The sequence below is a fragment of the Macaca fascicularis genome, chromosome 1 (genome assembly GCF_037993035.2).
Source record: "Macaca fascicularis isolate 582-1 chromosome 1, T2T-MFA8v1.1".
Lineage (NCBI taxonomy): Eukaryota > Metazoa > Chordata > Mammalia > Primates > Cercopithecidae > Macaca > Macaca fascicularis.
Genome location: NC_088375.1, coordinates 141,651,201 through 141,677,739, shown reverse-complemented (window position 1 = coordinate 141,677,739; position 26,539 = coordinate 141,651,201). Strand labels below are relative to the sequence as shown.

Here is a 26,539-nt window from a genome sequence, read left to right as displayed (position 1 = left end):
GAGATCAGCCTGGGTAACATAGTGAGATTTCATATCCACAAAAAAATCTTTTAAAAACTAGCCAGGCATGGTGGCATGTGCCTATAGTCCTGGCTACTCAGGAGTCTCACACAGGAGTCTGTCCAAGTGTCAGGAGTCTGACACTTGGGATTAGTTGAGCCCAAGAGTTCAAGTTTACAGTGAGCTATGATCATGCCACTCCACTCCAGGCTGGGTGACAGATCAAGACCCTGCAAAAAAAAAAAATAATAATAATAATACAAATAATAAATAAATAAAATATATTGAATAAGAACACTGGAAAACTGAAATTTGATTATTTAAGCTGCACCTAAAATTGTTACACCTAAGCTGTTCAAGCTCACAAGTGAGGAGCTAAGCCTATTCCCTAACCTCAACCTTCCAATGCCACAACAAAATTGTTTTGTTTCATTTTGTTTTTTTAAAAAAAAGGATATCCACACACAAATTTTTCTTGACAGCAGCAAAGGTATTAAAATGTTTCCTTATGTTTCATGCTAGTGCTTAAAAATACAAATTCAGAACAAGCAACTCTTAAAATACAGTATATATTATATGAATTTTAAATTTCAGTAGACACAATATATGCAGCACGGTGTTAAGTATGCTCAACAGTATTATCATTCCCTTCCCAATGTGAAATAAGAATGAAGTACTACTGTTTTGAAAAATCCTAAAATGTCAATAAGAATCTCAATATAATCCTCCAAATGGGTAAATAGTGCCTAGATCACAGCAAAGGCCTAAAAACTCTATTTTAATGCTAGTCATTTTAATTACTTTAATTACACAGGTAATTACTTTAATTACAGTAGTTCCTCCTTATCTGAGGTTTCACTCTCCATGGTTTCAGCTACCTGCCATCAACCTGGTCCAGAAATATTACTTGGAAAATTCCAAAAATAAACAATTCATTAATTCTCGGCCAGGTGCGGTGATTCAAGCTTATAATCCCAGCACTTTGGGAGGCCAAGGCAGGCGGATCACTTGAGGTCAGGAGTTCGAGAACAGCCTGCCAAAATGGTGAAACTCTGCCCCTACTGAAAATACAAAAATTAGCTGGGCGTGGTGGCACGCATCTGTAATCCCAGCTACTTGGGAGGCTGAAACAGGAGAATCACTGGAACCTGGGAGCTGATATCACACCACTACACTCCAGCCTGGGCAACCCAGCAAGACTCCATCTCAAAAAAAAAAAAAAAAAAAAAAATCCAATTCATCAATTCGAAATTACATGCCATCTGTCCTGTTCCACCTGGAACATGAATCATCACTTTGCCCAGTGTATCCATACTGTATATGCTATCCGCCTGTTAGTTACTTAGTAGGCATCTCGGTTATCAGATCCACTGTTGTTGCTGTATGACAGTGCTTGTGTTCAAGTAATCCTTATTTCACTTAATAATATTTGACTAGTAATAATTAATTGTTGTCTTTACTCTGTTACTGTGCCTAATTTATAAATAAAACTTTATCATAAGTAGGTATGAACAGGTAAACACATACTATGCATAGAGCTTGGTCCTATCCACAGTTTCAGGTATCACTAGCAGTCTTGGAATGTATCTCCTGAGGATAAGGGGGAACTACTGTATAGGTAAAAGAAAAGAGCAATGAAATTATGAGGTGGAAAAAATGTTCTATCTTAATGAAAACTGGATAAAAGATACATGTGAAAAATCAGGGAATTCTGGCACAAATATACTAAATATCAATAAAATAATTTTTTAAAGGTCTTCTGCATCTCAGCAGGTAAAGTACTATGTTCTATTAACAAGATGCGTGGCTTTGACAAGTTATTTAAGCTCTTTGAACCTTGGTTTCTTTGAATTATATAATAATTCTAATGCTTTCCTGTTGTAACATTCCAGAGAAAATTTATACAGACTCAAAAAAGCAGATTTTTTTTTGGCAGAGCACGGTGACTCACACCTGTAATCCCAGCACTTTGGGAGGCCAAGGTGGGTGGATCACTTGAGGCCAGGAGTTCAAGACCAGCCTGGCCAATGTGGCGAAACCCTGTCTCCACTAAAAATGCAAAAATTAGCTGGGCATGGTGGTGCATGCCTGTAATCCCAGCTACTTGGGAAGCTGAGGAAAGAGAATCACTTGAACCTGGGAGGCGGAGGTTGCAATAAGCCAAGATCACACCACTGCACTCCAACCTGGGCAACAGAGTGAGACCCTATCTCAAAAAAAAAGAACTCACATAAGCATGTATTTTATGCAATGGTTAGTTTCAAATATAACAGGAAAAAAAATTCTCAAAATGTTATACTATAATAGAAAACTAAGGTCTTAATTCCCTGAGCTCCATATACTAGGCTACAGAAACAATCAGACATTTCTGGGACAAGTCAATACAATGAGAGTACATTAGAAAGACTAAAGATACATAGCTACACAATAACTGACTTTCAGAAGATGCCAAAAAAGCATTTAGGACGGCAAGAGTTTTTTTTAAATCTGATATTAAAGGAATCTAAAGTGTTACACACTTAACTCTGACACATATCCACACCTCTCTAGTTCTCACCTGCCACAGGCAAGTAAGTGTTCTGTCTAAAGTCAGAAGACTTCCGTCAGAGCTTATGCTCTTTGGACTCTCCTAGAGCTCAAGTGATTGCTCCCTTCTTCCCAGTTTCTGCTCTCAATTTTTAAACATGCTCCTCCGCCATATTTAAAAATCTTGGCTGGGTGTGGTTACTGACTGACACCTGTAATCCCAGGACTTTGGGAGGCCAAGGCAGGTGGATTGCTTGATCCCAGGAGTTTAAGACCAGTCTGGGCAACAAGGTGAAATCCCATCTCTACAAAAAATACAAAAAGTAGCCGGATATGGCAGCACATGCCTGTAGTCCCAGCTACTCGGGAGGCTGAGGTGAGAGGACTGCTTAAGCCCAGCAGATCAAGGCTGCAGTGATCCATGAATGCACCACTGCACTCCAGCTTGGACGACAGGGCAAGACCCTTTCTCAAAAAAACAAAACAAAAACAAAATCTCGCTGGATCTTCATTCCACCCCAAAGTACCCTGTGTCTCACTGTGTCCTCCCTTCCCCATAGCTAAGCAACTACAAAAAATGTTTACCTTTTCACTCTTTCCTTTCTCACCTCCCACTTTTTCATTGCAAACTGGCTTCTATTCTACCATTTTTCTGAAACCACACTTAACTAAGGTTACTTACTGAGAACCTCTGTGTTGCTAAATCAACTAAACACTTGACAGTCCTTATCTTACTTGCTCTCTCTGCAACATGTGCCCCAGTACCATTCTCTCCTTTTATTCTGATTTTTCTGATTACAAAATACATGTTAAGAATCCAAATATCGGCCGGGCGCGGTGGCTCAAGCCTGTAATCCCAGCACTTTGGGAGGCCGAGACGGGTGGATCACGAGGTCAGGAGATCGAGACCATCCTGGTGAACACAGTGAAACCCCGTCTCTACTAAAACTACAAAAAACTAGCCGGGCGAGGTGGCGGGCGCCTGTAGTCCCAGCTACTCGGGAGGCTGAGGCAGGAGAATGTCGTGAACCCGGGAGGTGGAGCTTGCAGTGAGCTGAGATCAGGCCACTGCACTCCAGCCTGGGCGACAGAGTGAGACTCCGTCTCAAAAAAAAAAAAAAAGAATCCAAATATCACAGAAAAAAATGGAAGTCGAAGTACTCTGTAATCTCTCTCTCAAAGACAGTCACAGTTAACAACATGGTAATATATTCATCAAGATTTCTTTTCTAATAATACATATGACATATAGGTATACAGGTAATTTTTTAGATTTTACAAAATTAGAAAATTTTACATATTTCCTTGACAATTTTTTTTACTTAACGTACTTTGATCTTCTGTCCTTGTCAGTATTTGCGGCATGAAGATTAATTCCTCCTCTCCCCACGCACCCCCGCCACCCTACCTGCCCCAGGCAAAGAGCTCCATATCCTAATACCTGGAACCTGTGACTATGTTATCTTATATGGCAGAAGGTGCTTTGCAGCTGTGATTAAGTTAAAGATCTTGAGATAGGCCAGGCATGGTGTCTCACGCCTGTAATCCCAGTACTTTGGGAGGCTGAGGCAGGCGGATCACGAGGTCAGGAGATCGAGACCATCCTGGCTAACATTGCGAAACCTCGTCTCCACCAAAAATATATAAAATTAGCCAGGCGTGGTGGTAGGCACCTGTAGTCCCAGCTACTCAGGAGGCTGAGGCAGGAGAATGGCATGAACCCGGAAGGCAGAGCCTGCAGTGAGCTGAGATGGCGCCACTGCACTCCAGCCTGCATGACACAGTGAGACTCCGTCTCAAAAAAAAAAAAGATCTTGAGATGGGAGGTTATCTTAAATTATCTGGCTTGTGCCTGATATAATCATAAAAGTCCTTATGAGAGAGAAAACAATGTGAAGGCTCAAACAGAAAAAATTTGAAATTGCTATACTGCTGGGTTTGAAGATGGAGGATGCGGCCAAGGAACGCAATACAAGGAATACAAGGAACACAGCTCCAGAAGATGGAGAAGATTCTCCCCTAGAGCCTCCAGAAGAAACCAGCCCTGCTACAATCTTGACTTTAACCCAGTGAAACATTTTGAACTCTGACCTTCGGAACTGTGAGAGACTAAATTTGTTTTAAGTCACTAAGTTTGTACTAATTTGTTACAGCAGCACCGGAAAGTAACACAGTATATACACCATATTCCATAAGCTGTACAGCATTCCATCACACAAATGTACTATACTTTATTTAACCAATCCTCTATTGATGGATACTTGGGGTGCTTCCCATTTTTTACTATTATTAATGTATGTTAAACATATTTTTCCACATGTGTACGTTTCTCTAGGATTTATTCCATAAAGTATAACTACTAGGACAAGTAACATGATATTACAAGTTTTAACAGATATAAAAAGAAACCTCCAAAAGTCTGGGTTTTTTTGTTTGTTTGCTTTTTGAGACACGGTTTCGATCTGTCACCCAGACTGGAATGCAATGGCCCAATCCCGGTTCACTGCAACTTCCGCCTCCCAGGTTCAAGTAATTTTCCTGCCTCAGCCTCCCAAGTAGTTGGGATTACAGGCACCTGACACCACGCCCAGCTAATCCGTATTTGTATTTTTGTAATTTGTAATTGTATTTTCAGTAGTGACAGGGTTTCACCATGTTGCCCAGGTTAGTCTTGAACTCCTGACCTCAGGTGATCCACCCGCCTCGGCCTCCCAAAGTACTGGGATGACAGGAGTGAGCCACAGCGCCTGGCCAGAAGTCTGTATTTTTACTCACACTAACAACATTCCAGTCCCTCCCTCCCTCTTCAAAGTTCTATTTTTTTAACTTCTGTTAAATCACTTTCCTTGGTTTCCTTTTATAGTGGCTACTCCTTTTGGTCTTATGCAGACTCTTCATCAGCTCATTTCTTAAATGTTAATGGTCCCCAACATTCCAATTCCATTCTATCCTTCCTACACACACTCCCAGATATATTTCATACTTCCTTTTATCCCCAATTACTACTTACAAACAAAATGGAATTCATTGCTCCTTCCCTTTAAATCTTTTCCTCCACAGTGTTTCAACATCCAGCAGCCTATAACAGATACATAGGGGTCACCTGATCCCTACCTTATCCTCACCCCATATATCAAGTCTAAGGAGTTCATGTCCTTATAGCACTAGAATCCATAAACTTATCTACCTCCCTACCAATTCCTTTGATAAGGAATACATCAATTTTCTTTTCTTTTTTTTTTTTTTTTTTTGAGATGGAGTCTCCCTCTGTCGCCCAGGCTGTAGTGCAGTGGTGCAATCTCAGCGCACTATAATCTCCGCCTCCCGGGTTCAAGCAATTATCCTGCCTCAGTCTCCCAAGTAGCTGGGATTACAGGCGTGTGCCACCACGCCCGGCTGGAACACATCAATTTTCAAGTGTATTACTTTACTGTGTGTTTTCCCTATTCCAAGTCTTATACTCTCACTGTACCAGATATTCTTTTTTTTTTTTTTTTTTTTTTTTTTTTTGAGACGGAGTCTCACTCTGTCCCCCTTGCTGGAGTGCAGTGGCCGGATCTCAGCTCACTGCAAGCTCCGCCTCCCGGGTTCAGGCCATTCTCCTGCCTCAGCCTCCCGAGTAGCTGGGACTACAGGCGCCCGCCACCTCGCCCGGCTAGTTTTTTTGTATTTTTTAGTAGAGACGGGGTTTCACCGCGTTAGCCAGGATGGTCTCGATCTCCTGACCTCGTGATCCACCCGTCTCGGCCTCCCAAAGTGCTGGGATTACAGGCTTGAGCCACCGCGCCCGGCCAGATATTCTTTTTTTTTTTTTGAGACGGAGTCTCTGTCACCCAGGCTGGAGTGCAATGGTGCGATCTTGGCTCACTGCAACCTCCGCCTCGCAGGTTCAAGTGATTCTCCTGCCTCAGCCTCCTGAGTAGCTGGGATTACAGGCACGCACCACCACACCCAGCTAATTTTTGTATTTTTAGTAGAAATGGGGTTTCACCATGTTGATCAGGCTGGTCTCAAACTCCTGACCTAGTGATCCACCTGCCTCGGCCTCCCAAAGTCCTGGGATTACAGGCATGATCCACCGCACCAGCCTGCCCACTGTCCCAAAATAATCCTTCTAAAACTCAATTCTGATTTGTCACTCAACTAGATCTTTTATAGATGGCAGGTTGGAATGCAAAATGGTGTAATTTCTTGGGGAAAATTGTTCAGTACTGTCTTCTAAAGTTAAACATACATCTTCCGTATGACTCAGTAATTCCACCACTATTTATTTACCCAAGATAAATGAAAGTGTATGCCTACAAAAAGACTCACAGTCAAAACTTCATAGCGGCCAGGTGCAGTGGCTCATGCCTCTAATTCCAGCACTTTTGGAGGGTGGGGCGGGTGGATCACCTGAGGACAGGAGGAGTTCAGGACCAGCCTGCCCAACACGGTGAAACCCTGTCTCTACTAAAAATACAAAATTAGCCGGGAGTGGTGGTGCACGCCTGTAATCCCAGCTACATGGGAGGCTGAGGCAGGAAAATCACTTGAACCTGGGAGGTGGAGGTTGTACTGAGCCGAGATCGCGCCATTGCACTCCAGCCTGGGCGACAAGAGTGAAACACCATCTTAAAAAAAAAAAAAGGGCCAGGCATGGTGGCTCACAACTGTAATCCCAGCACTTTGGGAGCCCAAGGCAGGCAGATCACCTGAGGCCGGGAGTTCAAGACCAGCCTGACCAACATGGAGAAACCCCATGTCTACTAAAAACACAAAATTAGCCAGGCATGGTGGCACATGCCTGTAATCCCAGCTACTCGGGAGGCTGAGACAGGAGAATGTCTTGAACCCGGGAGGCGGAGGCTGCAGTGACCCAAGATCGCCAGATTGTGCCATTGCACTCCAGCCTGAGCAACAAGAGCAAAACTCTGTCTCCAAAAAAAAAAAAAAAAAAAAAAAAAAAAAAAAAAAAAACCTTCATAGCTACTTTATTCATAATAGCCAAACAGGAGATGGGACAAATAAATTGTGTTATATTCATACAATGTATTAATATGCATGGATTAAGAAGAACTATTGATATGTGCAAGATCATTGATGAATTTCAAAAACATTTTTTTGACCAAAAGAAGCAGACACAAAAGAATACACACTGTGTTATTATTCTACTTATGTGAAGTTCAAGAACAAGAAAAACCAATCTATGGTAAAAGATATCACAACTCCAGACTGGGCAACAGAGCCAGACTCCCAAAAACTAGCCAAGTGCAGTGGCACAAATCCTGTTGTCCCAACTAACTTGGAAGGCTGAGGCGTGAAGATTGCTTGAGCCCAGGAGTTCAATGCTGCACTGAGCTATGATCATGGCACTGAACTCCAGCCTGGGAAACAGGGCGGGACCTCATCTCTAAAAACAAAACAAAACAATCACAACAATGGGGATTAACTAAAGCAACCACAATAGAAATGATTCACATAGGTGTATACCTTCATCAAAACTCATTAAATTGGTCAGGTGCAGTGGCTCACACCTGTAATCCCAACACTTGGGAGGCCGAGGCAGGAGGATCGCTTAAGCCCAGGAATTCGAGACTAGCCCTACTCATAACAAGACCCCATCTCTATGAGAAAAAAATGCTTTTTAATTAGCCAGGTGTGGCGGCACATACCTGTAGTCCCAGCTACTCAGGAGGCTGAGGTGGGAGGACTGCTTGAGCCCGGGAGGTCAAGGCGGCAGTGAGCCATGATCACCCCACTGCACTACAGTATGGGCAACAGAGCAAGACCCTGTCTCCAAAAAAATACAAAAAACAAAAAAACTTATAAATTATTTCTGGAATTTTCCATTTAATATTTTCAGACTGTAACTGACCACACCTAAGTAAAACTGCAGATAAGGAAGAACTACTGTATTCAAAGACATTACATTATTCATGACTTATCCCCAAAATTCATTTTCAATTTACGTCAAGGTCCTTTCACCATCAAATTATGCTCAGTTTTCCAAACTATCCTGATTTCTGGTATGCCTGAAGATATTACATTTTTCTTCTACCTTTCTCATGTATTTCATTCAAATATATTACATAATCATTAAAGCTACACTTTTATACAGTATCTGCTAATGCTGTTCTGATAAAGTCACTAGCATAATTTATGAGCACACTGGATTCATTTCTAATACACAAAAGATTCAGGACAAAGACAACAGCAAATAATCATTTGAGCACCAACTCAAAGACAAAATCCCCATCCTTCCTTCTATCTCAGTGCTTACACTTTTCTATGAACAAACAAAAAAAGCATTTATCCATAATAAAGCAAGTTTTGTTCCTATCGCTCATGAAGGTCCCTTTCAAGAACAAAGGAGCTAGCAGTTAGTTAGGAAGAGTCCAGATAACAAACTTACAAGACACTAAATAGCAAAAACAACAAGGAAAATCCAGATAATAGACAGTTTAACAAACTTCAGGGAACACTTTTCAGAGAGTTGGATGAGCACAAAGAACAATTAACAAGCCACTAAACCCACATTGTCTTTGGCCACTTAAAAGGATAAACTGCAAACAGTACAAGCAGAGAAAGCTCTCTTTAAGTAAACAGCTAAAAATGTAACAAATAAACATACCAGGCTAGTAGCAATACCTAGTGAGAAACAAGATGACACTTTGTAAGCAAACTTATGGGGTCACAATAAACAGGTTCTAACAACAATTAATCAATCTACATTCTTCCAATGAGGAAGGACTATTGTAACACCATGAGAGATAGTAAAAATTCCCCATGTCATCTGATTGATATCTCGAATTTTATACACAAACACAAAAGTAAAATACAGTCATGCACCACATAAGAACATTTCAGTCAATGGAGACCACATATCCTGGCCCTGGCTGGGCATGGTGACTCATGCCTGTAATCCCAGCACTTTGGGAGGCTGAGGCGGGTGGATCATTCGAGGTCAGGAGTTCAAGACCAGCCTGGCCAACATAGTGAAACTCCGTCTCTAATAAAAATGTAGAAATTAGCCAGGCGTAGTGGTGTGCGCCTGTAATCCCAGCTACTGGGAGGCTCAGGCAGGAGAACAGTTTGAAGCCAGGAGGCAGAAGTTGCAGTGCGCTGAGATAGTGCCACTGCACTCCAGTCTACAAGACACAGCGAGACCCCATCTCAAAAAAAAAAAGAGGGTGGTCTCGCGAGATTATAATATAGTACTTTTGGTGTATCTTTGCTGTTTAGATAACAAGTACCACTGTGTTACAACTGTCTACAGTATTCTATACAATAACAAACTGTGCAGGTTTGTAGCCTAGGAGCAAAAGGCTATACTATATAGCCTAGGTGTATAGTAGGCTCTGCTATCTAGGTTTGTCTAAGTGTACTCCATGATGTTCATGCAACAGTGAAATTGTCTAACAACTCATTTCTCAGAACGTACCCCCATTGTCAAACGATACATGACTGACTGTTATTAACTTGTGGTAGAAAGAAAAGGCCAATGGAGATTTTGTGCAGTGAGAAGCAGGCTTTTGTATTTTATAAGACTTGTTAAAAATTAATTTGAAAAGCAATATGTAGGGCTCGCAGGTTTTTATTTTTTGCCAAATATTAGAAGGAAAAATCTACTATCTAGAATCACAACTTCATAAGAAAAAGGGCATTTTAATACAGAAAAAGGATGGATATAATTTAAAGGTGAATAAATTGTATAAACATTGACAACATTTCTATTTCATCATGAACTTCATGGTAAAAACTCTGACTCAAAGAGCAGCATTTGGGAAGCTACTGATTTAGTGTTTTTAAGAAAATAAAAATATAGAATGTCAAAGAATAACAAAGCTATTAGAGATAATTAAAATAAAGTTTTCAATGAGTGGTTTTATCATTCACTTCATGTTAACTAGACACTAAAATCTCCACAACCTTATTAATCTTTAATAATAGCTGGTAACTTTTTCTAGTTTAGAAGCTTTTCTCAAAATAAAAAGTTCTGAGTACTACCTCTCCCCATAATTAGATTTAAGCATTACTAACAGAAATAATAAAACCATCATGACTTTTTTTTTTTTAAAGAGATGGAGTTTCACTCACTGTCACCCAAGCTGCAGTGCAGTGGTGTGATCTCGACTCACTGCAGCCTCTGCCTCCCATGTTCAAGTGATTCTCCTGCCTCAGCCTCCCAAGTAGCTGGGACTACAGGTGCACGCCACCACACCCAGCTAATTTTGGGGGGTTTTTTGTTTTTTTATTTTTGTTTTTTTGAGATGGTATCTCGCTCGTCGCCCAGGCTGGAGTGCAGTGGCAAGATCTCAGCTCACTGAAAGCTCTGCCTCCTGGGTTCATGCCATTCTCCTACCTCAGCCTCCCAAGTAGCTGGGACTACAGGTGCCCGCCACCACGCCAGGCTAATTTTTTTGTATTTTCAGTACAAACGGGGTTTCACCACGTGTTAGCCAGGATGGTCTCAATCTCCTGAACTCGTGATCTGCCCGCCTCGGCCTCCCAAAGTACTGGGATTACAGGCGTGAGTCACTGTGCTCAGCCAATTTTTTGTATTTTTAGTAGAGATGGGGTTTCACTATGTTGGCCAGGCTGGTCTTAAACTCCTGACCTCAGATGATCCACCTGCCTCAGACTCCCAAAGTGCTGGGATTACAGGCGTAAGCCACCACCACGCCCGGCCCATTATGACTTTTTAATAAATTTTATTATATATTACAAATAAGCAAGATCTATTATTCATGCGACATTTAATGCACACATGGATTTTCAGATCCCTTGTAGAGATCTACAGCCCAATCCATTTCTCCAGGTACTCATCTCCTCTTACCATGAGTTTCTCACATTTTAGGCTGGACAATTCCTTTAGAGAAGGTTATCAAATAGCTCGTTAAACTGGATCATCTTCAAAATCACTTCCAATCTTGAGATTATAACATCCTGGGACAAAGAGTACTTCTAAAAAGAATTTTGAGACTGCTAAAGAAATGACAGCTTGACCAATATTTAGGTCCTCTACCTCCTGACACTCTTTTCAGACAACTGTGAAGAAATTTAAAAGAAGGAGACAACAATGGAGGACAGATGGCAACAAGTTTCTGTGTAATGGAAAGCAGACAGTGGACTTCCAGGGTGAGATGGCAGATTGAACACACACACATCTAATTTTGCTTTCTCCCAAAACTTTACTAAAATAAGGATAAAGAAAGTTGTGTAATTGTTGTTTGTTCTGTTTTTAGGACACAACCCATTAGGATGGTGAGAATGAGACAATAGCAATAAAATTTTGGAAGCTCGAAAGCAGCTGGATAACTGACCTAGTCAAAGATGCCAAATTCTTTGTGTATGTGTGTGACGGTGTCTCACTCTGTCACCAGGCTGGAGTGCAGTGGCGCAATCTCAGCTCACTGCTACCTCTGCCTCCAGGGTTCAAGCAATCCTCCTGCCTCAGCCTCCTGAGCAGCTGGGACAACAGGCGCCCGCTACCGCGCCCAGCTAATTTTTGTATTTTTAGTAAAGACGCGGTTTCACCATGTTGGCCAAGACGGTCTCAATCTCTTGACCTCATGATCTGCCTGCCTCAGTCTCCCAAAGGGCTAGGATTACAGGGATGAGCCACTGCACCCTGCTAAAGATGGCCAAATTCTAAGCCAGCAATGCTGACAACTAAGAACAAACCAGTTTATGCCACAGATTCCTCAAAAGGCTCAGGAACTGCCAGAACAAAGAGGGGAAGGGGGACTAAAAGAAAGGAGCAAGTGAATGCTGAACAGTTAGAAACCCAGATTTCCTCCAAGCTGCTGAGTGGCCCCACCCTCAATGTGGCAGGTGACAGATTTCTTTTCTCAAGAGGGTAAACCATACAAGGTGGAAGACATAGGTATCCTAACAGAGACAGGTTGTGTGAGCCCATATACTAAACGTTCTATGGCTCCTCCTTACCCAACCCTCTTTTCCTGAGTTCCCAGATACTGACACTAGACCCCAACTCTCCAAACAGAAAACTGAAAGATACTCTCTGGAAAATATGACCAGGACAAAAGGAAAGATAAATACACTGGAGATAGCCTCAAACAATCCACCCAGACCAATCATTTCAATCTTGGCCACACACTGGAATTATCTTGGCAGCTTTAAAAAATACTGGTGCTAATCTACAGAGATAGAAATCAGAATAGTGATCACCTCTGAGCTGGGAGTGAGACAACAGAAGAAAGGGATATGAAGGAATTTTCTAGAATTTTTTGCCATGCTCTACATCTTGTGTCAGTTACATGGTAAAAATCAAACTATACACTTAAATTCTGTGCATTTTATTGTATGTAGCCACACCTAATTTTTTTTTAAATCGCTACCTGGGACCTTTTCTCAGAGATTCTGACATATTAGCAGCAGGGATTTTTTTTTTTTTAAGCTCTTCATGTGATTCTAATGGGCAGCCAAAGCAGAGAATCACTGCTTCAGACTCTAGAATATAAGGTAAAACTACACGTCCTTAAGCCCTACTTACAAGTTCAGGACTTCCCATCAGCTTTCAGTAGCCCACTCTTAACCATGAACAGACAACCATGGATTACCAGTCTTCCAAGGAGGGCCTCTACTAATAAGACTATATCAAATAGGAAAAAAAAGTAACTTGGAGGAAACGATGCAAGGAAAAGAAGGTCTAGGCCATGCACAGTGCCTCACGCCTGTAATCCTAGCACTTTGGGAGGCCAAGATGCACGGATCACCTGAGGTCAGGCGTTCAAGACCAGCCTGGCCAACATGGTGAAACCCCGTCTCTACTAAAAACACAAAAATTAGCTGGGCATGATGGCGGATGCCTGTAATCCCAGTGACCTGAAAGGCTGAGACACGAGAATCGCTTGTACCCGGAAGATGGTGGCTGCAGTGAGCTGAGATCATGCCACTGCGCTCTAACCTGGGCGGCTGAGACTCCGTCTCAAAAAAAAAAAAAAAAAGGAAGGTTTAAGAAAATTATTTTTAACATTCTCAGAGAGATAAGAACAGATATGGCACCCATGAAACAAGAACAGATAGAGAAATAAATGACTGAGTAGAGGAGGCTGAGCCTACTGGCCTGCAAAAGGGAATACAATCAAGAAACAAGCTGAGGGAGTCTCTCTGAGCCTATTCTGGCTCAGGAGACTGCCGGATAAAGTGATATAAAAATTTTTTTAAATTTAAAAAATAAAAAGAAGCAAGCTGATTTGGCTAACTCACAGAATCCCGGAAAGGCTCAGGATCTAGGAGCCTAGGAGTTCCCAGGTATAGGGTCAGTGGTGGAAAGGCATGGGGTTAAAGAGAAAGTAAATAGTTTAACGTCTATGTAAGGTACAGTTGCACTCTACTCTAGGTTCCCTCCTCCGCCACCATTCCTATCTCATAAATTCATTTCCTAGAAACACTGACCTGGTGATATGGTTTGGCTTTGTGTCCCCACCCAAATCTCACCTTAAATTGTAATAATCCCCACATGTCAAGGGCAGGACCAGGTGGAGATAACTGAATCACAAGGGCAATTTCCCCCACCCTGTTATCGTGATAGTGAGTGAGTTCTCACGAGATCTGATGGTTTTACAGGGGGCTTCACCCTTTGCTGGGCATTCATTCGCTCTCCTGTTCCCCTGTGCAGAGGTGCCTTCCACCATGGTTGTAAGTTTCCTGAGGCCTCCCCAGCCATATGGCACTGTGAGTCAATTACACGTACTCTTTTCTTTATAAATTACCCAGTCTTGGGTATTCTTCATAGCAGTGTGAGAACAGACTAATACACCTGGTGAGACTCGACTCAAGAAAAGTAAAGTGAGGCTCAAGGCTGAAAGCCAAGGGGTTAAACAGAAGTGTGTTTGATGAAAAACAGCCCCTGCCCACAGCCCACTTCCTTTGTCCACCTCTCAGAACACTGGGAGCCAAGCCTAGACCCTCTTCCCCTCCCCTAGATTTGATTTAGATACCCCTCTGCATGCTGCCAAGCCAATTTCCATCATAGTACTTCTCCTAGTGGAAAATAATGATCTATTTTTTTAATTTCTACTATCCCCACTAGACTCTGAACTCCTTAAGAGCTGAAGCAGCATCTTAATCAGTTTTGTATCCCCAGAGCCTAACACAATGACTATCAATATACTAAATACCATATAAATCTTTAATTGGTCCAACATACTGGCGATACCATGTTAAAAAATAACACCATGCAAAACTTAGTTGGAAATACTAGAACACAGAAGGTGTACTTTGGATTAGGTGTGAATAAAGAGTAAAGATTTAGAATTTATTGATAAAATGATGTCTCGGATTAGTTTAAAATAATCCCAGTGCCACCCCTCCCTCACCCTGCAAAAAAACCCAGATGTGTTTCTACATGCAGGTCACAAATGTTTTAAAATATGTTACAATAACATCAAAACACATCAAATATCTAAGAATAAGTAACAAAAATGTGCAAGGCTTCTACACAGAAAACAACATTACCAAGAGAAATTCTTAAAAGACCTAGATACAGAGATATACCATGTTCATAAATTGACTCTCAATATTGAACCATCAATTATCTCCAAATTTATATATATTCAACTCCAATTCCAAAATTTGTGGAAATTGACAAACAGATTCTGAAAATTATATTAAAATGCTAAGAGCCAAGAACAGCCAGAAAACCTTAAGGAACAAAGTTGGAGAGCTTATATTACCACATATCAAGGTTTATTATAAAGTTACATTAATACAGTGATATTAGTGCAAGGATAACAAATACACAAATAAAACAGAACAAGGTATCCAGAAACAGACCCACACTAATTTCATAAATTAGTTGACCATACTGTTATCTCAGTTATGAAAAAAAGTGCCACACAGTGGAGAGGACAAGGATGGTATTTGCAATAAATGGTACTGGATCAAACAGACGTCCATATAGTAAAAAGTGAAGGAAAAAAAAAAAAAAGTAAATCTTTTTCAGCATCTTAATCAGTTTTGTATCCCCCAAAAAAAGGAAAAAAATTTTTTTTTTTTGAGATGGAGTCTCACTCTGTAATCCAGGCTAGAGTGCAATGGCACGATCTCAGCTCACTGCAACCTCCGCCTCCTGGGTTCAAGCGATTCTCCTGCGTCAGCCTCCTGAGTAGCTGGGATTACAGGCGTATGCCACCACGCCCAGCTAATTTTTTGTATGTTTAGTAGAGACAGGGTTTCATCATGTTGGCTAGGCTGGCCTCAAACTCCTGACCTCATGATCTGCCCACCTCGGCCTCCCAAAGTGCTGGGATTACAGGCATGAGCCACCACGCCCGACCTAAAAAGGGATTCTTGACCCCTGCGATTCATCGAGAATTTACCGTAAATTATACACCTTAAATGCAAAAAGTAGGGGATGGGTACAGTGGCTCACACCTGTAATCCCAGCACTTTGGGAGGCCAAAGAGGGCAGATTGCTTGAGCCCAAGAGTTTGAGACCAGCCTGGGTAATATGTTGAAACCCTGTCTCTACAAAACACACAAAAATTAGCCAGGTGTGGTGGCATATGCCTGTAGTCGTAGTCACAGCTACTCAGGAGGCTGAGGTGGGAGGACTGCTTGAGCACAGGAGGTAGAGGTTGCAGTGTGCTGAGGTTGCACCACTGCACTTCAGACCCTATCTGAAAAAATATATTTTTTTTTCGCAAAAAGTAAAATAAAATTGTTATTAAGGCAACACAAAAAAATATGTTCATATTTTCAGGTTAGGCACTGACTTCTTAAACAGGACACAAAAAGCAGTAACCATAAAGGACAAGATTGATAAAGTATACTTTATTAAAATTAAGAATCTCAGGCTGGGCACAGTGGCTCATGCCTGTAATCCCAGCACTTTAGGAGGCCGAGGCAGGTGTAGGTGTATGACTTGAGCTCAGGAGTTCAAGAACAGCCTATGCAACTTGGCAAAACCCCATTTCCACTAAAAATACAAAAATTAGCTGGGCATGGTGGTGCTCACCTGCAGTTCCAGCCTAAAAAAAAAATTAGGCAGGAGGATTACCTGAGCCTTGGGAGATCAAGATTGCAGTGAGCCATGATCATGCCACTGTACTCAAACCTGGGCAACAGAGTGAGATCCTGTCTCAAAAAAAAAAAAAAAAAAAAAAAAGGCCAGGCACGCTGGCTCACACCTGTAATCCCAGCACTTTGGGAGTCCGATGCGGACGGATCATGAGGTTAAGAGTTCAAGACCATCCTGGCCAACATGGTGAAACCCTGTCTCTACTAAAAATACAAAAATTAGCGGGGCATGGTGGCACACACCTATAGTCCCAGCTACTCAGGAGGCTGAGGCAGGAGAACTGCTTGAACCCAAGAGGCAGAGGTTGCAGTGAGCCGAGATCGCGTCACTGCACTATAGCCCAGCAACAGAGTGAGACTCCATCTTACAACACACACACACACACACACACACACACACACAAATTAAGAATCTCCAGGCATAGGCTGGGCACAGTGGCTCACGCCTGTAATCCCAGCACTTTGGGAGGCCGAGGTGGGCAGATCACGAGGTCAGGATATCGAAACCATCCTGGGTAACACAGTGAAACCCTGTCTCTACTGAAAATACAAAAAAAAAAAAAATTAGCCAGGCGTGGTGGCGGGATTCTATAGTCCCAGCTACTAGGGAGACTGAGGCAGGAGAATGGCATGAACCTGGGAGGCGAGGCTTGCAGTGAGCTGAGATCGCGCCACTGCACTCCAGCCTGGGTGACAGGGCAAGACTCCGTCTCAAAAAAAAAAAAAAAAAAAAAAATCTCCAGGCATGAAAAAAACACCATTAAAAGACTGACAAGACAAAATACAGACGGAAAAAATAAAAATGCAATACATATATATCCTAGAAAGGACTCATATCCAGAATAAAGTATTATAAATCAAAGAAAAATAAGCATATCAATGAAAACTGGGCAAAAAGACTTAACAGGCACTTCACAAGAGGAAATATAAATGGTCAACAAAAGATACTCAACCTCAGTACCAGGAAAATGCAACATGAAACCACACTGATATATTACTGTACCTCTACTAGACTAGCAAAAAAACATTTCAACTGACAAGCACCAGCAAGGATGTGGGGTAACCAGAACATTCCCTGCTAATTGGTACAACCACTTTGGGAAAATGTTCAACAATATCTAATACTAAAGTTTTATCATGCATATACCTCTAAAATCAACAATGCCACTCCTATGTACATACTCCAATCTAGTAATGTTCTATTTCTTGATCTTTGGTGGTTCACTTAGTAAAAATTCATCACAATGTTTTTTGTTTTTGTTTTTTTTTTGAAAGACGGTCTCACTCTGCCATTCAGGCTGGAGTGCAGCGGCATGATCAAGGCTCACTGCAACTTCGACCTCTCTCGCTCTGGTGATCCTCCCACCTCAGCTTCCTGGGTAGCTCGGACTACCAGCATACACAACCACACACAGCTAATTTTTGTATTTTTAGTAGAAATAAGGTTTTGCCATATTGCCCAGGCTGGTCTCGAACCCCTGGGCTCAAGTGATCCACCTGCCTCTGCTTCCCAAAATGCTAGGATCACATGTGTGAGCCACCGCACCCGGACCACCTGCACATTTAGAATTGTGAACTTTTTCTCTATACTTCAATAACTTAGTTCTAAGATTTATTTAACACAAAGTTCTCAGAAATCTTAAAGTTATCATTTTAGAATAGAAAAAAAGAGCTTCTGGGCCGCAACAGAAGTGCTCAAGCCTGTAATCCCAGCACTTTGGGAGGCTGAGACGGGAGGATCCTTTGAGGTCAGGGGTTCAAGACCAGCCTGACCAACATGGTGAAACCCCGTCTCTACCAAAAATACAAAAAAAAAAAAAAAAAAAAAAATTAGCCGGGCGTGGTGATGTATGCCTGTAATCCCAGCTACTCGGGAGGCTGAGGCAGGAGAATATATCCAGCCTGGGCGACAGACTGAGACTCAGCCTTAAAAAAAAAAAAAAGTAAGAAAAGAAAAGAAAAAGAAGGCCGGACACGGTGGCTCACACCTGTAATCCCAACCCTTTGGGAGGCTGAGGTGGGTGGAACGCGAGGTCAAGAGATCAAGACCATACTGGCCAACATGGTGAAACCTCGTGTCCACTCAAAATACAAAAATTAGCTGGGCGTGGTGGCACGCGCCTGTAGTCCCAGCTACTCGGGAGGCTGAGGCAGGAGAATTGCTTAAACACAGGAGGTGGAGGCTGCAGTGAACCAAGGTCGCCACTGCACTCCAGTCTGGCGACAGAGCGAGACTCCGTCTCAAAAAAAAAAAAAAGAAAAAAGAGCTTTTGGTACACTGGTGAAATTCTACTAAGAAAATTTTAATACAAAAAAAAGTTACTAACATATATCAGCTCTGAACAAAGATTAAAAACTACCAGCAGATCACTTCTCTTTAACTTCAGTAAGCACTGAAATTCATTCTTTCGGCAAAGAAAGGAGTTTATTATTCAACACTGTAACCCAAAGAAAAGATACCACTTCAAGAAAATACTTCTTTTCAAAAGCAGCTCTACCAGCAATAGATAGGAGGAAAGCGAGGAAACCATTCCAAAAGGCTTGATTAACTCTTGGGTGAAAGGACGCCAAATGAGATTATCTAAGAAGCCCCAAAGACAGACAGACACAGGGAAATCAAAGCAACTCTTTGGAGTGCAAACACCAAACCCACAATCCAACCTACCGGATATCCTGAGGTTAATTTGAGGCTTGCCCCACAGTCACAAGGTGATTCAGGGATGGCTACAAACTCTCCTCAAGCGCATCCTGGACCTGGCACATCTGCCTTGCCCATCAACAGCCTGGAGACACGCCATGCGCAGAATCCCGGCGGCCAAATAAAGACGCCAACTTTGCAAGTCAGGGGCGCGAGCGCTCTCTCCCCTGAAGTCCCCAGAGGGAACCGACTTCTGGCCTCGAGGGTGGGGTGCAGGGTCAGTGTCCTCCACGGGATTTACGAGGACGTGCCCCCGAAGCTGCTCCGTCCCTCCACCGCCCTGGGACGCCACAGTTAGACCCGCCGACGAGTTTCTTCCCCAGTGCCCACGAGAAGGAGGGCTGCGACCTGCTGCGGCGGCGACAGGCGAGGAAGCAAGTGCAGGCAACTTAGGCCCTGGCGGGGCCGGGCGCGCCCGCCCCGCTCGCGCAGCAAAACTTGCGGCGCCCCCGCCCGCCGCGCCTCGGCCCAGCTGTGCGCCAGCGGAACACGGACTCACCGCCCGCCCGGCCTCCCGGCCTCCCGGCCCGCCCGGCCTGGCGCGGCGCCCCTCACCTTGGAAACGTTGAGTAGACTTCGCCGTAAACATTAACTTCCCATCCAGCCGGCAGCCGCGCCGCCGCGTCTCAGCGCCTCGGCCCCGCTCCTGGCTCCACGGGTCGCCCGTCCCGCGTTCCCAAAAGCACCACGCTCACTCAGAAGCTCAGGGCCGCCACCCGACCCTCACCTACCCCTCCCGGTACCACCGCTGTTGGAACCGCCACCAGCCCCTAGCCTGCCGGCCAGCTGGCTCCTCCGGGGTCCGGCCCGGCCGCGTCAGGAGAGCCCAAGGCGCAGGCGCAGCAGGGCCTTAAAGCGACCCGGCCGCCTCTACCGCAGAATGGGTTCGAGCAGGTTAGGGGCCGGGCGGGCCGGCAGAGAAAAGGAGAAGGCGAAGGGATTGGACGGAGTGCAGCAGGGGCGGGGAAATCCCTCTTTTCCCCTCCGCCTCTTTCAAAGCACCAGCCCTCAGCCCGGCAAGTCGCCGACTTCCCCCGCCACTTGAACCGCCCCTTCCATGTTAAAGCGGTGGAAGACACACCCCCTCGGGGGCCCGAAGCGACCCCGAGCTTAGGACTGCAGGCCTCGCGCTGCCGCACTGGCCCGGAGCCTGACTTCCAGGCCCTGGGCACGAAGTGCAGACGCGCAGGCTTCGGAAGGCAGCTTAGGGCACTCTGAAAAACAATAATCAACGTGTAAATGACACTTGTAATGTACTCTTCCACGTCTCTACGCACTGGGTTTATGCAGACTCCTGCAGGGGGCAGAACATGGGCACAAATATGTAAGACTCAGCCGGGCAGCCCTCCAGCATCAACGAATTCTTAGAAGGAAAATACTTCGTTTGGGACAGAAACAGCCTATTCTGGTCCAGGGAAAGCAGGCAAAAAAAATTTAAAAGGCAATACAGATACTTTAATTATACGTTTAGAAGTGACAGCCAGGCAGGCCGGGCGCGGTGGCTCACGCCTGTAATCCCAGCACTTTGGGAGGCCGAGATGGGCGGATCACGAGGTCGGGAGATCGAGACCACCCTGGTTAACACGGTGAAACCCCGTCTCTACTAAAAATACAAAAATTAGCCGGGCGCGTTGGCGGGCGCCTGTAGTCCCGGCTACTGGGGAGGCTGAGGCAGGAGAATGGCGTGAACCCGGGAGGCGGAGCTTGCAGTAAGTGGAGATCGCGCCACTGCACTCCAGCCTGGGCAACAGAGCCAGACTCCGTCTCAAAAAAAAAAAAAAAAAAAAAGGAAGTGACAGCCAGGCGCGGTGGCTCACACCCGAAATCCTAACCCTTTGGGAGGCCAAGGAGGGCGGATTGCCTGAGGTCAGGAGTTCGAGACCAATCTGGCCAACATGGTGAAAACACCGTTTCTACTAAAAATACAAAAAAAATAACCTGGCATGGTGGCGTGCGCCTGTACTCCCAGCTACTCTGGAGGCTGAGGCAGGGGAATTGCTTGAACCACGGAGGTGGAGGTTGCAGTGAGCCGAGATTGCGCCACTGCACTCCAGCCTGGGCGACAGAACGATACTCTGTCCCAAAAAAAAAAGTGACAAAAATTGTAATAATTAGCAGCACAAGAAACTCCAAAATTATTGGTCTAGAAATTAGATATCCCTAGTTATTTTCTAATTTAAATTTATAAGACAGAATTCGCAGATGGGTTTCCACTGAACTAAGCATTTCCAAAAAAAAAAAAAACAACTTTTTTTTCAACAACATTAGGAAATACCAAGAAATAGGAAGTAAAGCCATGCCCTCCACCCAGCTAAAAACTTTGAAAACTTGAAATTTTATCTGAGGCAAATGTTTGCATAACTTTAGGTTGTGCCATTATTTAAAGAAATTTCAATTAACAGTTTTATTGCAACTGAATCCTTGTGTAAGAAAACTAAGACACATCCTTGATAATGTACCTCTCCCCTCTTATATTCCATCCGTCAGCAAATTCTATTGGTTTTTACCTTACAAATGGTCCTTGAATCTGTCCTCTCGTATCTCCTCCATCACCACCCTAGTCTAGGCTACCTTTACCTGGGGAGTGGGGGTGGAAGGATTACTGACCTAGTCTTCTTGTAGTTTACCCATATCCCTTTTATCCCCTCTCTAATCTCAACACAACAGCAAAGTAACTTTCTCAAAATACAGTGTGACCCTGTCACTTCCCAGCCTAAACCACTTAAACACCTTCCCATTCTCTTAGAAAAAACCCTCCTAACTAACCAAGCCCTGAATGGCCAGGTGCCTTGCCCACCTCTCCACCTCTTCTCACTGCTCAGACCAATTCCACCCTGCTCTCTGTGCTCCAGCCACGCTGGCCTCTTTTATTGCCTGTTTACCAGCTTCCTGGCCTCAACAGAGTATTTGCTCATGCTTTGCTCTGTGCCCAGAAAGTTCCCCCAGTCCTCATCCTTTGACAACGGCTCTAATATCTCTAGTATCCACCTCTGAGAAGCACCTTCTGACCTCCCTACGGTGGTCTCTTACTCCTTTCACATCGCATGAAACTGTAATTGGGTGGTTATATTGGTGAATTTTTTACTATTAGCTCCGTAAGTCCAGGATTTGATTTTGTTTCATGGTTGTATTTTCATATTTGTTAGATACTTATTTGTTCAGTAAATGAAAATTATAGATGCTAGAACTTAAACTAAATTTGGCATAAAGTCAGAGAGAGGCAAAATGTCCCAATCTGACATTTGGAATCAGAATCCAAAAACTTCAGTTATGTTAAAATTGATTGGCCGGGCGCGGTGGATCAAGCCTGTAATCCCAGCACTTTGGGAGGCCGAGACGGGCGGATCACGAGGTCAGGAGATCAAGACCATCCTGGCTAACACGGTGAAACCCCGTCTCTACTAAAAAAATACAAAAAACTAGCTGGGCGAGGTGGTGGGCGCCTGTAGTCCCAGCTACTCAGGAGGCTGAGGCAGGAGAATGGCGTGAACCCAGGAGGCGGAGCTTGCAGTGAGCTGAGATTCGGCTACTGCACTCCAGCCTGGGCGACAGAGCGAGACTCCGTCTCAAAAAAAAAAAAATTGATTTTATATCATTTTAGCTGGGTTGTCACAAGATTCTTTGGGTAACCTTTAAAACAGTTCTCAAAGAGCCTTTTTGTAAGCACCTGAATTAATAATGGTAAGACATGGGATGGCCCACATTAAACTAATAACATTGTTTGCTTCAAGAGAGGACAACTGAGCCAAGCACAGTGGCTCACGCCTATAATCTAAGCACTTTGGAAGGCTGAGGCCAGCGGATCATTTAAGATCAGGAGTTCAAGACTAGCCTGAGCGACATGGCAAAACCCCATCTTTACAAAAAATACAAAAAAAGTTTAGACAGGTGTGATGGCAGGCACCTGTAGTCCTGCTACTTGGGAGCCGAGGTGAGCCTGGAAGGGTGAGGCTGCAGTGAGCCATGATCATGCCACTGCACTCCAGCCTGGGCGGCAGAGAAAGATCTTGTCTCAAAACAAGAGAGAGAGAGAGAGGAAGACTGGGTGACTGGTGGGTACCCGTGGGAAGGAGATTTTTACTGCATGCCCAAAAGGTTTAAAATTGTACCTTTTTTATCTTAAAGTGTGTGAATTATCTATGTGAAGATAAATAAATGACACAAAGTATGTGAATTATCTATGTGAAGATAAATGACACAAAAGAGTGTCATACTGTTCCATTTATTTGAAATTCTAGAAAAGACAAAATTAATCTGTGGTGAAAAAAATCATAACAGTGGTTCCCTATGGCAGGGAATTGACTGGGATGGTACATGAGTGAAATTTCTGGGTGGTAAAAATGGTCTCTATCTTGATAGGGATGTGAGTTACATAAGTATATTCACTTATCAAAAAATATGCAGGTAACATTTCAGTGAATGTAAATTTTACCTTAAAAACTATAAAAAATAGTGGCCGGGTGCAGTGACTCACACCTGTAATCCTAGCACTTCGGGAGGCCGAGGCAGGTGGATTGCCTGAGCTGAAGAGTTCAAGACCAGCTTGGGCAACACGGTGAAACCCCATCTCTACTAAAATACAAAAAAAAAAAAAAAAAAAAAAAAATTAGCCGGGCATGGTGGTGTGTGCCTGTAATCTCAGCTACTCGGGAAGCTGAGACAGGAGAATCACTTGAATCCGGGAGGTGGAGGTTGCAGTGAGCCGAGATCACACCACTGCACTCCAGCCTGGGCGACAGAGTGAGAGACTCCATTTCAAAAAAAAAACTAGGCCAGGCCTGATGGCTTATGCCTGTAATCCCAGCACTTTGGGAGGCCGAGGCAATGGATCTCAAGGTCAGGAGTTCAAGACCAACCTGGCCAACATGGTGAAACCCTGTCTCTACTAAAAATATAAAAAAATTATCTAGGCATGGTGGTGGAGGCCTGTAATCTCATCTTCTCGGGAGGCTGAGACAGAGAATTGGTTGAACCCGGGAGGTGGAGCTTGCAGTGAGCTGAGATCGTGCCACTGCACTCCAGCCTGGGCAACAGAGCAAGACTCTGTCTCAACAGCAACAACAACAAACAAAACCATAAAATTTAAATAAACTTTTAAAATCTAATAGCTAACACCTGGTTGAGCACTCAACATGTATGGGTATTAGCTAAGGCTATACATACACTATTTCGTTTAATCCTCAGACTGCCCTCATGGGGTAGGTATTATTATAACCCCCTTGCATATGAAGAAGCTGAAATTTAGTAAACATTAAATAACTTGCCTCAATCTATACCCCTGGAAAGTGGTGGCAGAGCTTTGAACACAGTCAGTTGAACGCCAGAAGTGGTTAAACATTAGGCCCTATAGCACTTCTCTGAAATTGTAATATTTTGATTTATATATATTACTCATCTACTAGATTAAGAGCTTCACGATGATTGAAATCATATTTTGTCTTTTTGTTTGTTTGAGGTTTGTGGTTTCGTTTTATTTTATTATTTTAAAAGACTGGGTCTCATTATGTTGCTCAGGCTGAACTTGGACTCCTGAATTCAAGCCATCCTCCTGCCTCAGCTTCTTGAGTAGCTGGGACTACAGTCACACACCATCACACCCCATATTTTTGTCTTAAGCTTCTCAGTAGTCCTAGCACTTTGCGCAGTAGCTGTTCAATGTATTTTGAATAAATGATTAAAAATAAGCCTGGTGTTGATTTTATTGGTACAATTTATATTTATATATGTAATATTCATATCATATGCTTTTATATATTCGTATGTGTGTATATATATAATTTATACCAGCTTAGCACTGTTGTGCTTAAGTGCCTGAGATGTATCTCAAATGCACAGGCCGGAGGAGAGAAGCTTGTGTCATTAGCTCTGACCCCCGAGCACTAACCCTGATTTACCCCTTTCTTTCACTTGCCTGAGCACATCAATTTATTTGGTGAAAGAGCTTACACTTTAACATCTCACTGAAATAGCTCATTCTAACCCAAGAAAGAGCTAATTCTGACCTCCCACGAGTGCTTGAGCATTTGCGTAAGTGAAATTCCACTGTGTGAATTTCACCCAACACCACCTCTGCTCCAGCTCCTGCCACTCTACTGCTCATATCCTGGAACTCCACATGTGGAGCAGAAGACTGAGGATGCAGGGAGGATGCAGGGTGCAGTGGGCAGTAGCACCCTCCTCAGATAGCTTTTCTTTTTTTTTTTCCTCTCGCTCCGTCGCCCAGGCTGGAGTGCAGTGGTGCGATCTCCATTCACTGCAAGCTCCACCTTCCAGGTTTACGCCATTCTCCCGCCTTGGCCTCCCGAGCAGCTGGGACTACAGGCGCCTGCCACCATGCCCGGCTAATTTGGGGTTTCACCATGTTAGCCAGGACGGTCTCAATCTCCTGACCTCGTGATCCACCCACCTCGGCCTCCCAAAGTGCTAGGATTACAGGCGTGAGCCACTGCGCCCGGCCCTCAGATAGTTTTATTTGCGGTAAATTCAGTGAGCAATTAAAAGTTTTCTATGTTCTAATACTGTACACCCTTAGCATTGATTTGGGTCACTGTCTGGGAGGGGAACCCCTCTAAACCTGGCAAGGGTTAAACCCTGGAACACCATGCTCTAAACTGCCAAAGGTGTTTAAGTCAGTCATGTTAGCTCCATTGTTCACAGAAAGGAAATGCAAGGGAGATACTCCTCTGAATGGCAAAAACAACCCAAGGTACAAAGAAGGAACTCACCAGAGAAGTCAAACCCACTGGTGAGCAATATTCCTCCTTCACCCTGGGCGCTTGTATTTGGGAGCTTTTTTAGAGAACCAGACCATCTCAGTTACATTCTAGGATTGCACTAATACAGCAACCACTAGAGACACTGGCAGCATGTGACTATTTACATTTAAACTTAAATTAAGCCAGGCATGGTGGCTCATGTCTGTAATCCCAGCACTTTGGGAGGCCAAGACAGGAGGATCGCTTGAGGCCAAGAGTTTGAGGCCAGCCTGAGCAACATAGTCAGACCCCATCTCTACGAAAATAAAAATTAAAAACTTAGCCAGGTGTATTGGCACAACTGTAGCTATTCTGGAGACTGAAGTGGGAGGGTCACTTGAGCCAGGAGGTGGAGGTTGCAGTGAGTTAAGATCATGCCCCTGCACTCCAGCCTGTGTGCCAGAGCGAGTCCCTGTCTCAAAAATAAATAAATTAAAAGTTCAGTTTCATAGTCACACTCACATACTTCAAGCACTCAGTAATAGCACATGTGGCTAGTGGCTACTGTCTGACAGTACAAATATAGAACATT

General features: G+C 43.7%; 1 protein-coding gene across 14 annotated transcripts in view; it reads right to left on the bottom strand.

Moving 5' to 3' along the window:
- Positions 1-20,080, bottom strand: part of EVI5 (ecotropic viral integration site 5) — a 271,149-nt gene extending 251,069 nt beyond the window's left edge. For 11 of the 14 annotated variants that reach the window (XM_074001598.1, XM_074001611.1, XM_074001618.1 and 8 more), the window contains exon 1: positions 19,808-20,080. The gene's annotated coding sequence lies outside the window, so the exon portion shown is untranslated. Of the gene's footprint in view, positions 1-19,219; positions 19,604-19,807 lie in introns of all 14 variants that reach the window. The other 3 variants (XM_045367270.3, XM_074001609.1, XM_045367267.3) reach the window with 2 other exon arrangements.
- Positions 20,081-26,539: the final 6,459 nt, after the last annotated feature.